The sequence below is a fragment of the Schistocerca piceifrons genome, chromosome X, assembly GCF_021461385.2.
Source record: "Schistocerca piceifrons isolate TAMUIC-IGC-003096 chromosome X, iqSchPice1.1, whole genome shotgun sequence".
Classification (NCBI taxonomy): Eukaryota; Metazoa; Arthropoda; class Insecta; order Orthoptera; family Acrididae; genus Schistocerca; species Schistocerca piceifrons.
Window position 1 is genome coordinate 941,132,935 of NC_060149.1, and position 16,763 is coordinate 941,149,697.

Below are 16,763 nucleotides of genomic sequence, written 5' to 3' on the forward strand. Positions count from 1 at the left end.
TTAAATTTGGATGCAAACTCTGTCTTTCATCGTCAATAAGAAGGTCCAAGGCATACAGTAAACGTGAAGTGAAGCATCGGAATCTAAAACTGGACTCACAATAGAAGTTCAAATCATAGAAAGTTAGAGTGTCAGTCCACTTTTACTTAAGTCGGTATTGTGCCATTTGTATTAAATTCCGATGCAATTTCTGTGTTTCATCGTCAATAAGAAGGTGCAAGGTATACAGAAAACCTGAAGTGAAGCATCGGAATCTAAAACTGGACTCACAGGAGACGTTCAAATCATAGAAAGTTAGATTGCAACTCCTCTTGTACTTAAGCCGTTATTGTGCCTTTTGTATTAAATTCGGATGCAATTTCTGTGTTTCATCGTCATTAAGAAGGTGCAAGGTATACAGTAGACCTGAAGTGGAGCATCGGAATCTAAAACTGGACTCAAAGGAGAGGTTCAAATAATAGAAAGTGAGAGTGTCAGTCCTCTTGTACTTAAGTCGGCATTGTGATATCTGTATTAAATTCGGAGGCAATTTCTGTGTTTCATCGTCAATCAGAAGGTCCAATGGATACAGTAAACCTGCAGTGAAGCATTGGAATCTAAAACTAGACTCACAGGACAGGTTCAAATCATAGAATATCAGAGTGGCTGTCCTCTTGTACTTAAGTCGGCATTGTGCCATTTGTATTAAATTCGGATGAAAACTCTGTGTTTCATCGTGAATAAGAAGGTCCTAGGGATACAGTAAACATGAAGTGAAGTATCGGAATCTAAAACTGGACTGAGAGGAGATGTATAAATCATAGAAAGTGAGAGTGTCAGTCCTCTTGTACTTAAGTCAGCATGTGCCTTTTGTATTAATTTCGGATGCAATTTCTGTGTTTCATCGTCAAGTAGAAGGTCCAAGGTATACAGTAAACCTGATGTGAAGCATCGGAATCTAAAACTGGACTCAAGGGAGAGGTTCAAATCATAGAAAGTTAGAGTGTCACTCCTCTAGTACTTAAGCCGGTATTGTGCCTTTTGTATTAAATTCGGATGCAATTTCTGTGTTTCATCGTCAATAAGAAGGTCCAAGGGATACAGTAAGCCTGAAGTGAAGCATCGGAATCTAAAACTGGCCTCACAGGAGAGGTTCAAATCATAGAAAGTTAGAATATCAGTCCTCTTGTACTTAAGTCGGCATTGTGCCTTTTGTATTAAATTCGAATGTAATTTCTGTGTTTCATCGTCAATAAGGAGGTGCAACGTATACAGTATACCTGAAGTGAAGCATCAGAATCTAAAACTGGGCTCAAAGGAGAGGCTCAAATCATAGAAAGTGAGTGTGTCAGTCCTCTTGTACTTAAGTCGGCATTGTGCCAATTGTATTAAATTCGGATGCAATTTCTGTGTTTCTTCGTCAATAAGAAGGTCCAAGGGATACAGTAAACCTGCAGTGAAGCATCGGAATCTAAAACTGGACTCACAGGAGAGGTTCAAATCATAGAAAGTGAGAGCGTCAGTCCTCTTGTACTTAAGTCGGCATTGTGCCTTTTGTATTAAATTCGGATGCAATTTCTGTGTTTCATCGTGAATAAGAAGGTCCTAGGGATACAGTAAACATGAAGTGACGTATCGGAATCTAAAACTGGACTCAGAGGAGATGTATAAATCATAGAAAGTGAGAGTGTCAGTCCTCTTGTACTTAAGTCAGCATATGCCTTTTGTATTAAATTCGGATGCAATATCTGTGTTTCATCGTCAAGTAGAAGGTCCAAGGTATACTGTAAACCTGAAGTGAAGCATCGGAATCTAAAACTGGAATCACAGGAGAGGTTCAAATCATTGAAAGTTAGTGTTTCAGACCTCTAGTACGTAAGTCGGCATTATGCCTTTTGTATTAAATTGGGATGAAATTTTTGTGTTTCATCGTTAATAAGAAGGTCCAAGGTATACAGTAAACCTGAAGTGAAGCATCGGAATCTAAAAATGGACTTACAGGAGAGGTTCAAATCATAGAAAGTTAAGTGTTAGTACTCTTGTACTTAAGTTGGCATTGTGCCTTTTGTATTAAATTCGGATGAAAACTCTGTGTTTCATCGTCAATAAGAAGGTGCAAGGTATACAGTAAACCTGAAGTGAAGCATCGGAATCTAAAACTGGACTCACAGGAGAGGTTCAAATCATAGAAAGTTAGAGTGGCAGTCCACTTTTACTTAAGTCGGCATTGTGTCATTTGTATTAAATTCCGATGCAATTTCTGTGTTTCATCGTCAATAAGAAGGTCCAAGGGATACAGTAAACTTGAAGTGAATCATCGGAATCTAAAACTGGACTCCCAGGAAAGGTCAAATCATAGAAAGGGAGAGTGTCAGTCCTCTTATACATAAGTCGGCATTGTGCCATTTGTATTAAATTCGAATGCAATTTCTGTGTTCCATCGTCAATAAGAAGGTCCAACGGATACATTAAACATGAAGTGAAGCATCGGAATCTAAAACTGGACTCATAGGTGAGGTTCAAATCATAGAAAGTTAGATTGCAACTCCTCTTGTACTTAAGCCGGTATTGTGCCTTTTGTATTAAATTCGGATGCAATTTCTGTGTTTCATCGTCAATAAGAAGGTCCAAGGGATACAGTCCACCTGAAGTGAAGCATCGGAATCTAAAGCTGGACTCACAGGAGAGCTTCAAATAATAGAATGGTAGAGTGTCAGTCCTCTTTTACTTAAGTCGGCATTGTGCCTTTTGTATTAAATTCGGATGCAACTTCTGTGTTTCATCGTCAATACGAAGGTCCAAGGGATACAGTAAACCGGAAGTGAAGCATCGGAATCTAAAACTGGACTCACAGGAGCGGTTCAGATCACAGAAAATTAGAGTGTCAGTCCTCTTGTACTTAAGTCGGCATTGTGCATTTGTATTAAATTTGGTTGCAATTTCTGTGTTTCATCGTCAATAAGAAGCTTCAAGGGATACAGTAAACCTGAAGTGAAGCATCGGAATCTAAAACTGGACTCACAGGAGAGGTTCAAATCATAGAAAGTGATAGTGTCAGTCCTCTTGTACTTAAGTCGGCATTGTGCCAATTGTATTAAATTCGGATGCAATTTCTGTGTTTCATCGTCAATAAGAAGGTCCAAGGGATACAGTAAACCTGAAGTAAAGCATCGGAATCTAAAACTGGACTCACAGGAGAGGTTCAAATCATAGAAGGTGTGTCATTCCTCTTTTACTTAAGTCTGTATTGTGCATTTTGTATTAAATTCGAATGCAATTTCTGTGTTTCATCGTCAATAAGAAGGTCCAAGGGATACAGTAAACCTCAAGTGCCGCATCGGAATCTAAAACTGGACTCACAGGAGAGGTTCAAATCACCGAATGTTAGAGTGTCAGTCCACTTTTACTTAAGTCAACATTGAGCCTTTTGTATTAAATTCGGATGCAATTTTTGTGTTTCTTCGTCAATAAGAAGGTCCAAGGGATACAGTAAACCTGCAGTGAAGCATCGGAATCTAAAACTAGACTCACAGGAGAGGTTCAAATCATTGAAAGTTAGTGTGTCAGATCTCTAGTACGTAAGTCGGCATTGTGCCTTTTGTATTAAATTGGGATGCAATTTTTGTGTTTCATCGTTAATAAGAAGGTCCAAGGTATACAGTAAACCTGAAGTGAAGCATCGGAATCTAAAAATGGACTCACAGGAGAGGTTCAAATCATAGAAAGTTAAGTGTTAGTACTCTTGTACTTAAGTTGGCATTGTGCCTTTTGTATTAAATTCGGATGAAAACTCTGTGTTTCATCGTCAATACGAAGGTCCAAGGGATACAGTAAACCGGAAATGAAGCATCGGAATCTAAAACTGGACTCTTAGGAGAGGTTCAAATCATAGAAAGTTAGAGTGTCAGTCCTCTTGTACTTAAGTGGGCATTGTGCCATTTGTATTACATTCGGTTGCAATTTCTGTGTTTCATCGACAATAAGAAGCTTCAAGGGATACAGTAAACCTGAAGTGAAGCATCGGAATCTAATAGTGGACTCACAGGAGAGTTTCAAATCATAGAAAGTGAGAGTGTCAGTCCTCTTGTACTTAAGTCGGCATTATGCCATTTGTATTAAATCCGGATGAAATTTCTGTGTTTCATCGTCAATAAGAAGGTCCAAGGGATACAGTACACCTGAAGTGAAGCATCGGAATCTGAAACTGGACTCACAGGAGAGGCTCAAATCATAGAAAGTTAGAGTGTAACTCCTCTAGTACTTAAGCCGGTATTGTGCCTTTTGTATTAAATTCGGATGCAATGTCTGTGTTTCATCGTCAATAAGAAGGTCCAAGGGATACAGTAAGCCTGAAGTGAAGCATCAGAATCTAAAACTGCCCTCACAGGAGAGGTTCAAATCATAGAAAGTTAGAATATCAGTCCTCTTGTACTTAAATCGGCATTGTGCCTTTTGTATTAAATTCGAATGTAATTTCTCTGTTTGATCGTTAATAAGGAGGTGCAACGTATACAGTATACCTGAAGTGAAGCATCGGAATCTAAAACTGGACTCAAAGGAGAGGCTCAAATCATAGAAAGTGAGAGTGTCAGTCCTCTTGTACTTAAGTCGGCATTGTGCCAATTGTGTTAAATTCGGATGCAATTTCTGTGTTTCATCGTCAATAAGAAGGTCCAAGGGATACAGTAAACCTGAAGTAAAGCATCGGAATCTAAAACTGGACTCACAGGCGAGGTTCAAATCATAGAAGGAGTGTCATTCCTCTTTTACTTAGGTCTGTATTGTGCATTTTGTATTAAATTCGAATGCAATTTCTGTGTTTCATCGTCAATAAGAAGGTCCAAGGGATACAGTAAACCTCAAGTGACGCATCGGAATCTAAAACTGGACTCACAGGAGAGGTTCCAATCACCGAATGTTAGAGTGTCAGTCCACTTTTACTTAAGTCAACATTGTGCCTTTTGTATTAAATTCGGATGCAATTTTTGTGTTTCTTCGTCAATAAGATGGTCCAAGGGATACAGTAAACCTGCAGTGAAGCATCGGTATCTAAAACTAGACTCACAGGAGTGGTTCAAATTATAGAATGTCAGAGTGTCTGTCCTCTTGTACTTAAGTCGGCATTGTGCATTTTGTATTAAATTCGGATTAAAACTCTGTGTTTCATCGTCAATAAGAAGGTCCAAGAGATACAGTAAACCTGAGGTGAAGCATCGGAATCTAAAACTGGGCTCACAGTAGAGGTTCAAATCACAGAAAGTGAGAGTGTCAGTCCTCTTGTACTTAAGTCGGCATTGTGCCTTTAGTATTAAATTCGGATGCAATTTCTGTGTTTCATCGTCAATAAGAATGTCAAAGTGATACAGTAACCTCAAGTGAAACATCGGAATCTAAAACTACACTCACAGGAGGGATTCAAATCATAGAAGGTTAGAATGTCACTCCTCTCGTACTTAAGCCGGTGTTGTGAATTTTGTATTAAATTCGGATGCAATTTCTGTGTTAGATCGTCAATAAGAAGGTCCAAGGTATACAGTAAACCTGAAGTGAATCATCGGAATCTAAATCAGGACTCACAGGAGAGTTTCAAATCATAGAAAGTTAGAGTGTCAGTCCTCTTGTACTTAAGTTGGCATTGTGCCTTTTGTGTTAAATTCGGATGCAATTTCTGTGTTTCATCGTCAATAAGAAGGTGCAAGGGATACAGTAAACCTGAAGTGAAGCATCGGAATCTGAAACTGGACTCACAGGAGAGGTTCAAGTCACAGAAAGTTAGAGTGTCAGTCCACTTGAACTTAAGTCAGCATTGTGCCTTTTGTATTAAATTTGGATGCAAACTCTGTCTTTCATCGCCAATAAGAAGGTCCAAGGCATACAGTAAACGTGAAGTGAAGCATCGGAATCTAAAACTGGACTCACAGGAGAGGTTCAAATCGAAGAATGGTAGTGTGTCAGTCCTCTTTTACTTAAGTCGGCATTGTGCCTTTTGTATTATATTCGCATGCAAATTCTATGTTTCATCGTCAATAAGAAGGTCCAAGGGATACAGTAAACCGCAAGTGAAGCATCGGAATCTAAAACTGGACTCACAGGAGAGGTTCAAATCATAGAAAGTTGGAATGTCAGTACTCTTGTACTTAAGTCGGCATTGTGCCTTTTGTATTAAATTCGGATGCAATTTCTGTGTTTCATCGTCAATAAGAAGGTGCAAGGTATACAGTAAACCTGAAGTGAAGCATCGGAATCTAAAACTCGACTCACAGGTGAGGTTGAAATCATAGAAAGTGAGAGTGTCAGTCCTCTTGTACTTAAGTCGGCATTGTGCCTTTTGTATTAAATTCGGATGCAATTGCTGTGTTTCATCGTCAATAAGAAGGTTGTAGGGATACAGTAAACATGAAGTGAAGTATCGGAATCTAAAACTGGACTCACAGGAGATGTTCAAATCATAGAAAGTGAGAGTGTCAGTCCTCTTGTACTTAAGTCAGCATGTGCCTTTTGTATTAATTTCGGATGCAATTTCTGTGTTTCATCGTCAAGTAGAAGGTCCAAGGTATACAGTAAACCTGATGTGAAGCATCGGAATCTAAAACTGGACTCAAGGGAGATTTTCAAATCATAGGAAGTTAGAGTGTCACTCCTCTAGTACTTAAGCCGGTACTGTGCCTTTTGTATTAAATTCGGATGCAATTTCTGTGTTTCATCGTCAATAAGAAGGTCCAAGGGATACAGTAAGCCTGAAGTGAAGCATCGGAATCTAAAACTGGCCTCACAGGAGAGGTTCAAATCATAGAAAGTTAGAATATCAGTCCTCTTGTACTTAAGTCGGCATTGTGCCTTTTGTATTAAATTCGAATGTAATTTCTGTGTTTCATCGTCAATAAGGAGGTGCAACGTATACAGTATACCTGAAGTGAAGCATCAGAATCTAAAACTGGACTCAAAGGAGAGGCTCAAATCATAGAAAGTGAGTGTGTCAGTCCTCTTGTACTTAAGTCGGCATTGTGCCAATTGTATTAAATTCGGATGCAATTTCTGTGTTTATTCGTCAATAAGAAAGTCCAAGGGATACAGTAAACCTGCAGTGAAGCATCGGAATCTAAAACTGGACTCACAGGACAGGTTCAAATCATAGAAAGTGAGAGCGTCAGTCCTCTTGTACTTAAGTCGGCATTGTGCCTTTTGTATTAAATTCGGATGCAATTTCTGTGTTTCATCGTGAATAAGACGGTCCTAGGGATACAGTAAACATGAAGTGAAGTATCGGAATCTAAAACTGGACTCAGAGGAGATGTATAAATCATAGAAAGTGAGAGTGTCAGTCCTCTTGTACTTAAGTCATCAAGTGCCTTTTGTATTAAATTCGGATGCAATTTCTGTGTTTCATCGTCAAGTAGAAGGTCCAAGGTATACAGTAAACCTGAAGTGAAGCATCGGAATCTAAAACTGGAATCACAGGAGAGGTTCAAATCATTGAAAGTTAGTGTGTCAGACCTCTAGTACGTAAGTCGGCATTGTGCCTTTTGTATTAAATTGGGATGCAATTTTTGTGTTTCATCGTTAATAAGAAGGTCCAAGGTATACAGTAAACCTGAAGTGAAGCATCGGAATCTAAAAATGGACTCACAGGAGAGGTTCAAATCATAGAAAGTTAAGTGTTAGTACTCTTGTACTTAAGTTGGCATTGTGCCTTTTGTATTAAATTCGGATGAAAACTCTGTGTTTCATCGTCAATAAGAAGGTGCAAGGTATACAGTAAACCTGAAGTGAAGCATCGGAATCTAAAACTGGACTCACAGGAGAGGTTCAAATCATAGAAAGTTAGAGTGGCAGTCCACTTTTACTTAAGTCGGCATTGTGTCATTTGTATTAAATTCGGATGCAATTTTTGTGTTTCATCGTTAATAAGAAGGTCCAAGGTATACATTAAACATGAAGTGAAGCATCGGAATCTAAAACTGGACTCATAAGTGAGGTTCAAATCATAGAAAGTTAGATTGCAACTCCTCTTGTACTTAAGCCGGTATTGTGCCTTTTGTATTAAATTCGGATGCAATTTCTAAGTTTCATCGTCAATAAGAAGGTCCAAGGGATACAGTCTACCTGAAGTGAAGCATCGGAATCTAAAGCTGGACTCACAGGAGAGCTTCAAATAATAGAATGGTAGAGTGTCAGTCCTCTTTTACTTAAGTCGCCATTGTGCCTTTTGTATTAAATTCGGATGCAATTTCTGTGTTTCATCGTCAATACGAAGGTCCGAGGGATACAGTAAACCGGAAGTGAAGCATCGGAATCTAAAACTGGACTCACAGGAGAGGTTCAGATCATAGAAAACTAGAGTGTCAGTCCTCTTGTACTTAAGTCGGCATTGTGCATTTGTATTAAATTTGGTTGCAATTTCTGTGTTTCATCGTCAATAAGAAGCTTCAAGGGATACAGTAAAACTGAAGTGAAGCATCGGAATCTAAAACTGGACTCACAGGAGAGGTTCAAATCATAGAAAGTGATAGTGTCAGTGCTCTTGTACTTAAGTCGGCATTGTGCCAATTGTATTAAATTCGGATGCAATTTCTGTGTTTCATCGTCAATAAGAAGGTCCAAGGGATACAGTAAACCTGAAGTAAAGCATCGGAATCTAAAACTGGACTCACAGGAGAGGTTCAAATCATAGAAGGTGTGTCATTCCTCTTTTACTTAAGTCTGTATTGTGCATTTTGTATTAAATTCCAATGCAATTTCTGTGTTTCATCGTCAATAAGAAGGTCCAAGGGATACAGTAAACCTCAAGTGCCGCATCGGAATCTAAAACTGGACTCACAGGAGAGGTTCAAATCACCGAATGTTAGAGTGTCAGTCCACTTTTACTTAAGTCAACATTGTGCCTTTTGTATTAAATTCGGATGCAATTTTTGTGTTTCTTCGTCAATAAGAAGGTCCAAGGGATACAGTAAACCTGCAGTGAAGCATCGGAATCTAAAACTAGACTCACAGGAGAGGTTCAAATCATTGAAAGTTTGTGTGTTATACCTCTAGTACGTAAGTCGGCATTGTGCCTTTTGTATTAAATTGGGATGCAATTTTTGTGTTTCATCGTTAATAAGAAGGTCCAAGGTATACAGTAAACCTGAAGTGAAGCATCGGAATCTAAAAATGGACTCACAGGAGAGGTTCAAATCATAGAAAGTTAAGTGTTAGTACTCTTGTACTTAAGTTGGCATTGTGCCTTTTGTATTAAATTCGGATGAAAACTCTGTGTTTCATCGTCAATACGAAGGTCCAAGGGATACAGTAAACCGGAAGTGAAGCATCGGAATCTAAAACTGGACTCTTAGGAGAGGTTCAAATCATAGAAAGTTAGAGTGTCAGTCCTCTTGTACTTAAGTGGGCATTGTGCCATTTGTATTAAATTCGGTTGCAATTTCTGTGTTTCATCGACAATAAGAAGCTTCAAGGGATACAGTAAACCTGAAATGAAGCATCGGAATCTAAAACTGGACTCACAGGAGAGGTTCAAATCATAGAAAGTGAGAGTGTCAGTCCTCTTGTACTTAAGTCGGCATTATGCCATTTGTATTAAATCCGGATGAAATTTCTGTGTTTCATCGTCAATAAGAAGGTCCAAGGGATACAGTACACCTGAAGTGAAGCATCGGAATCTGAAACTGGACTCACAGGAGAGGTTCAAATCATAGAAAGTTAGAGTGTAACTCCTCTAGTACTTAAGGCGGTATTGTGCCTTTTGTATTAAATTCGGATGCAATGTCTGTGTTTCATCGTCAATAAGAAGGTCCAAGGGATACAGTAAGCCTGAAGTGAAGCATCAGAATCTAAAACTGGCCTCACAGGAGAGGTTCAAATCATAGAAAGTTAGAATATCAGTCCTCTTGTACTTAAATCGGCATTGTGCTTTTTGTATTAAATTCGAATGTAATTTCTCTGTTTGATCGTTAATAAGGAGGTGCAACGTATACAGTATACCTGAAGTGAAGCATCGGAATCTAAAACTGGACTCAAAGAAGAGGCTCAAATCATAGAAAATGAGAGTGTCAGTCCTCTTGTACTTAAGTCGGCATTGTGCCAATTGTATTAAATTCGGATGCAATTTCTGTGTTTCATCGTCAATAAGAAGGTCCAAGGGATACAGTAAACCTGAAGTAAAGCATCGGAATCTAAAACTGGACTCACAGGCGAGGTTCAAATCATAGAAGGAGTGTCATTCCTCTTTTACTTAGGTCTGTATTGTGCATTTTGTATTAAATTCGAATGCAATTTCTGTGTTTCATCGTCAATAAGAAGGTCCAAGGGATACAGTAAACCTCAAGTGACGCATCGGAATCTAAAACTGGACTCACTGGAGAGGTTCAAATCACCGAATGTTAGAGTGTCAGTCCACTTTTACTTAAGTCAACATTGTGCCTTTTGTATTAAATTCGGATGCAATTTTTGTGTTTCTTCGTCAATAAGATGGTCCAAGGGATACAGTAAACCTGCAGTGAAGCATCGGAATCTAAAACTAGACTCACAGGAGTGGTTCAAATTATAGAATGTCAGAGTGTCTGTCCTCTTGTACTTAAGTCGGCATTGTGCATTTTGTATTAAATTCGGATTAAAACTCTGTGTTTCATCGTCAATAAGAAGGTCCAAGAGATACAGTAAACCTGAGGTGAAGCATCGGAATCTAAAACTGGACTCACAGTAGAGGTTCAAATCACAGAAAGTGAGAGTGTCAGTCCTCTTGTACTTAAGTCGGCATTGTGCCTTTAGTATTAAATTCGGATGCAATTTCTGTGTTTCATCGTCAATAAGAATGTCAAAGTGATACAGTAACCTCAAGTGAAACATCGGAATCTAAAACTACACTCACAGGAGGGATTCAAATCATAGAAGGTTAGAATGTCACTCCTCTCGTACTTAAGCCGGTGTTGTGAATTTTGTATTAAATTCGGATGCAATTTCTGTGTTTCATCGTCAATAAGAAGGTCCAAGGTATACAGTAAACCTGAAGTGAATCATCGGAATCTAAAACAGGACTCACAGGAGAGTTTCAAATCATAGAAAGTTAGAGTGTCAGTCCTCTTGTACTTAAGTTGGCATTGTGCCTTTTGTGTTAAATTCGGATGCAATTTCTGTGTTTCATCGTCAATAAGAAGGTGCAAGGGATACAGTAAACCTGAAGTGAAGCATCGGAATCTGAATCTGGACTCACAGGAGAGGTTCAAGTCACAGAAAGTTAGAGTGTCAGTCCACTTGAACTTAAGTCAGCATTGTGCCTTTTGTATTAAATTTGGATGCAAACTCTGTCTTTCATCGCCAATAAGAAGGTCCAAGGCATACAGTAAACGTGAAGTGAAGCATCGGAATCTAAAACTGGACTCACAGGAGAGGTTCAAATCGAAGAATGGTAGTGTGTCAGTCCTCTTTTACTTAAGTCGGCATTGTGCCTTTTGTATTATATTCGGATGCAAATTCTATGTTTCATCGTCAATAAGAAGGTCCAAGGGATACAGTAAACCGGAAGTGAAGCATCGGAATCTAAAACTGGACTCACAGGAGAGGTTCAAATCATAGAAAGTTGGAATGTCAGCACTCTTGTACTTAAGTCGGCATTGTGCCTTTTGTATTAAATTCGGATGCAATTTCTGTGTTTCATCGTCAATAAGAACGTGCAACGTATACAGTAAACCTGAAGTGAAACATCGGAATCTAAAACTGGATTCAAAGGAGAGGTTCAAATCATAGAAAGTGAGAGTCTCAGTCCTCTTGTACTTAAGTCGGCATTGTGCCTTTTGTATTAAATTCGGATGCAATTGCTGTGTTTCATCGTCAATAAGAAGGTAGTAGGGATACAGTAAACATGAAGTGAAGTATCGGAATCTAAAACTGGACTCACAGGAGATGTTCAAATCACAGAAAGTGATTGTGTCAGTCCTCTTGTAGTTAAGTCGGCATTGTGCCTTTTGTATTTAATTCGGATTTAATTTCTGTGTTTCATCGTCAATAAGAAGGACCAAGGTATACAGGAAATTTGAAGTGAAGCACCGGAATCTAAAACTGGATTCACAGGAGAGGTTCAAATCATAGAAAGTGAGAGTGTCAGTCCTCTTGTACTTAAGTCGGCATTGTGCCTTTTGTATTAAATTCGGATGCAATTTCTGTATTTCATCGTCAATAAGAAGGTCCTAGGGATACAGCAATAATGAAGTGAAGTATCGGAATCTAAAACTGGACTCACAGGAGATGTTCAAATCATAGAAAGTGAGAGTGTCAGTCCACTTTTACTTAAGTCGGCATTGTGTCATTTGTATTAAATTCCGATGCAATTTCTGTGTTTCATCGTCAATAAGAAGGTGCAAGGTATACAGTAAACCTGAAGTGAAGCATCGGAATCTAAAACTCGACTCACAGGTGAGGTTGAAATCATAGAAAGTGAGAGTGTCAGTCCTCTTGTACTTAAGTCGGCATTTTACCATTTGTATTAAATTCGGATACAATTTCTGTGTTTCAACGTCAATAAGAAGGTCCAAGGGATATAGTAAACCTGAAGTGAAGCATCAGAATCTAAAACTGGACTCCCAGGAGAGATCAAATCATAGAAAGAGAGAGTGTCAGTCCTCTTGTACTTAAGTCGGCATTGTGTCATTTGTATTAAATTCCGATGCAATTTTTGTGTTTCATCGTTAATAAGAAGGTCCAAGGTATACATTAAACATGAAGTGAAGCATCGGAATCTAAAACTGGACTCATAGGTGAGGTTCAAATCATAGAAAGTTAGATTGCAACTCCTCTTGTACTTAAGCCGGTATTGTGCCTTTTGTATTAAATTCGGATGCAATTTCTGTGTTTCATCGTCAATAAGAAGGTCCAAGGGATACAGTCTACCTGAAGTGAAGCATCGGAATCTAAAGCTGGACTCACAGGAGAGCTTCAAATAATAGAATGGTAGAGGGTCAGTCCTCTTTTACTTAAGTCGGCATTGTGCCTTTTGTATTAAATTCGTATGCAATTTCTGTGTTTCATCGTCAATACGAAGGTCCAAGGGATACAGTAAACCGGAAGTGAAGCATCGGAATCTAAAACTGGACTCACAGGAGAGGTTCAGATCATAGAAAACTAGAGTGTCAGTCCTCTTGTACTTAAGTCGGCATTGTGCATTTGTATTAAATTTGGTTGCAATTTCTGTGTTTCATCGTCAATAAGAAGCTTCAAGGGATACAGTAAACCTGAAGTGAAGCATCGGAATCTAAAACTGGACTCACAGGAGAGGTTCAAATCATAGAAAGTGATAGTGTCAGTCCTCTTGTACTTAAGTCGGCATTGTGCCAATTGTATTAAATTCGGATGCAATTTCTGTGTTTCATCGTCAATAAGAAGGTCCAAGGGATACAGTAAACCTGAAGTAAAGCATCGGAATCTAAAACTGGACTCACAGGAGAGGTTCAAATCATAGAATGTGTGTCATTCCTCTTTTACTTAAGCCTGTATTGTGCATTTTGTATTAAATTCGAATGCAATTTCTGTGTTTCATCGTCAATAAGAAGGTCCAAGGGATACAGTAAACCTCAAGTGCCGCATCGGAATCTAAAACTGGACTCACAGGAGAGGTTCAAATCACCGAATGTAAGAGTGTCAGTCCACTTTTACTTAAGTCAACATTGTGCCTTTTGTATTAAATTCGGATGCAATTTTTGTGTTTCTTCGTCAATAAGAAGGTCCAAGGGATACAGTAAACCTGCAGTGAAGCATCGGAATCTAAAACTAGACTCACAGGAGAGGTTCAAATCATTGAAAGTTAGTGTGTCAGACCTCTAGTACGTAAGTCGGCATTGTGCCTTTTGTATTAAATTGGGATGCAATTTTTGTGTTTCATCGTTAATAAGAAGGTCCAAGGTATACAGTAAACCTGAAGTGAAGCATCGGAATCTAAAAATGGACTCACAGGAGAGGTTCAAATCATAGAAAGTTAAGTGTTAGTACTCTTGTACTTAAGTTGGCATTGTGCCTTTTGTATTAAATTCGGATGAAAACTCTGTGTTTCATCGTCAATACGAAGGTCCAAGGGATACAGTAAACCTGAAGTGAAGCATCGGAATCTAAAACTGGACTCACAGGAGAGGTTCAAATCATAGAAAGTGAGAGTGTCAGTCCTCTTGTACTTAAGTCGGCATTATGCCATTTGTATTAAATCCGGATGAAATTTCTGTGTTTCATCGTCAATAAGAAGGTCCAAGGGATACAGTACACCTGAAGTGAAGCATCGGAATCTGAAACTGGACTCACAGGAGAGGTTCAAATCATAGAAAGTTAGAGTGTAACTCCTCTAGTACTTAAGCCGGTATTGTGCCTTTTGTATTAAATTCGGATGCAATTTCTGTGTTTCATCGTCAATAAGAAGGTCCAAGGAATACAGTCTACCTGAAGTGAAGTATCGGAATCTAAAACTGAACTCACAGGAGATGTTCAAATCATAGAAAGTGAGAGTGTCAGTCCACTTTTACTTAAGTCGGCATTGTGTCATATGTATTACATTCCGATGCAATTTCTGTGTTTCATCGTCAATAAGAAGGTGCAAGGTATACAGTAAACCTGAAGTGAAGCATCGGAATCTAAAACTCGACTCACAGGTGAGGTTGAAATCATAGAAAGTGAGAGTGTCAGTCCTCTTGTACTTAAGTCGGCATTTTACCATTTGTATTAAATTCGGATACAATTTCGGTGTTTCAACGTCAATAAGAAGGTCCAAGGGATATAGTAAACCTGAAGTGAAGCATCAGAATTTAAAACTGGACTCCCAGGAGAGATCAAATCATAGAAAGAGAGAGTGTCAGTCCTCTTGTACTTAAGTCGGCATTGTGTCATTTGTATTAAATTCCGATGCAATTTTTGTGTTTCATCGTTAATAAGAAGGTCCAAGGTATACATTAAACATGAAGTGAAGCATCGGAATCTAAAACTGGACTCATAGGTGAGGTTCAAATCATAGAAAGTTAGATTGCAACTCCTCTTGTACTTAAGCCGGTATTGTGCCTTTTGTATTAAATTCGGATGCAATTTCTGTGTTTCATCGTCAATAAGAAGGTCCAAGGGATACAGTCTACCTGAAGTGAAGCATCGGAATCTAAAGCTGGACTCACAGGAGAGCTTCAAATAATAGAATGGTAGAGTGTCAGTCCTCTTTTACTTAAGTCGGCATTGTGCCTTTTGTATTAAATTCGGATGCAATTTCTGTGTTTCATCGTCAATACGAAGGTCCAAGGGATACAGTAAACCGGAAGTGAAGCATCGGAATCTAAAACTGGACTCACAGGAGAGGTTCAGATCATAGAAAACTAGAGTGTCAGTCCTCTTGTACTTAAGTCGGCATTGTGCATTTGTATTAAATTTCGTTGCAATTTCTGTGTTTCATCGTCAATAAGAAGCTTCAAGGGATACAGTAAACCTGAAGTGAAGCATCGGAATCTAAAACTGGACTCACAGGAGAGGTTCAAATAATAGAAAGTGATAGTGTCAGTCCTCTTGTACTTAAGTCGGCATTGTGCCAATTGTATTAAATTCGGATGCAATTTCTGTGTTTCATCGTCAATAAGAAGGTCCAAGGGATACAGTAAACCTGAAGTAAAGCATCGGAATCTAAAACTGGACTCACAGGAGAGGTTCAAATCATAGAAGGTGTGTCATTCCTCTTTTACTTAAGTCTGTATTGTGCATTTTGTATTAAATTCGAATGCAATTTCTGTGTTTCATCGTCAATAAGAAGGTCCAAGGGATACAGTAAACCTCAAGTGCCGCATCGGAATCTAAAACTGGACTCTTAGGAGAGGTTCAAATCATAGAAAGTTAGAGTGTCAGTCCTCTTGTACTTAAGTGGGCATTGTGCCATTTGTATTAAATTCGGTTGCAATTTCTGTGTTTCATCGACAATAAGAAGCTTCAAGGGATACAGTACACCTGAAGTGAAGCATCGGAATCTAAAACTGGACTCACAGGAGAGGTTCAAATCATAGAAAGTGAGAGTGTCAGTCCTCTTGTACTTAAGTCGGCATTATGCCATTTGTATTAAATCCGGATGAAATTTCTGTGTTTCATCGTCAATAAGAAGGTCCAAGGGATACAGTACACCTGAAGTGAAGCATCGGAATCTGAAACTGGACTCACAGGAGAGGTTCAAATCATAGAAAGTTAGAGTGTAACTCCTCTAGTACTTAAGCCGGTATTGTGCCTTTTGTATTAAATTCGGATGCAATGTCTGTGTTTCATCGTCAATAAGAAGGTCCAAGGGATACAGTAAGCCTGAAGTGAAGCATCAGAATCTAAAACTGGCCTCACAGGAGAGGTTCAAATCATAGAAAGTTAGAATATCAGTCCTCTTGTACTTAAATCGGCATTGTGCCTTTTGTATTAAATTCGAATGTAATTTCTCTGTTTGATCGTTAATAAGGAGGTGCAACGTATACAGTATACCTGAAGTGAAGCATCGGAATCTAAAACTGGACTCAAAGGAGAGGCTCAAATCATAGAAAGTGAGAGTGTCAGTCCTCTTGTACTTAAGTCGGCATTGTGCCAATTGTATTAAATTCGGATGCAATTTCTGTGTTTCATCGTCAATAAGAAGGTCCAAGGGATACAGTAAACCTGAAGTAAAGCATCGGAATCTAAAACTGGACTCACAGGCGAGGTTCAAATCATAGAAGGAGTGTCATTCCTCTTTTACTTAGGTCTGTATTGTGCATTTTGTATTAAATTCGAATGCAATTTCTGTGTTTCATCGTCAATAAGAAGGTCCAAGG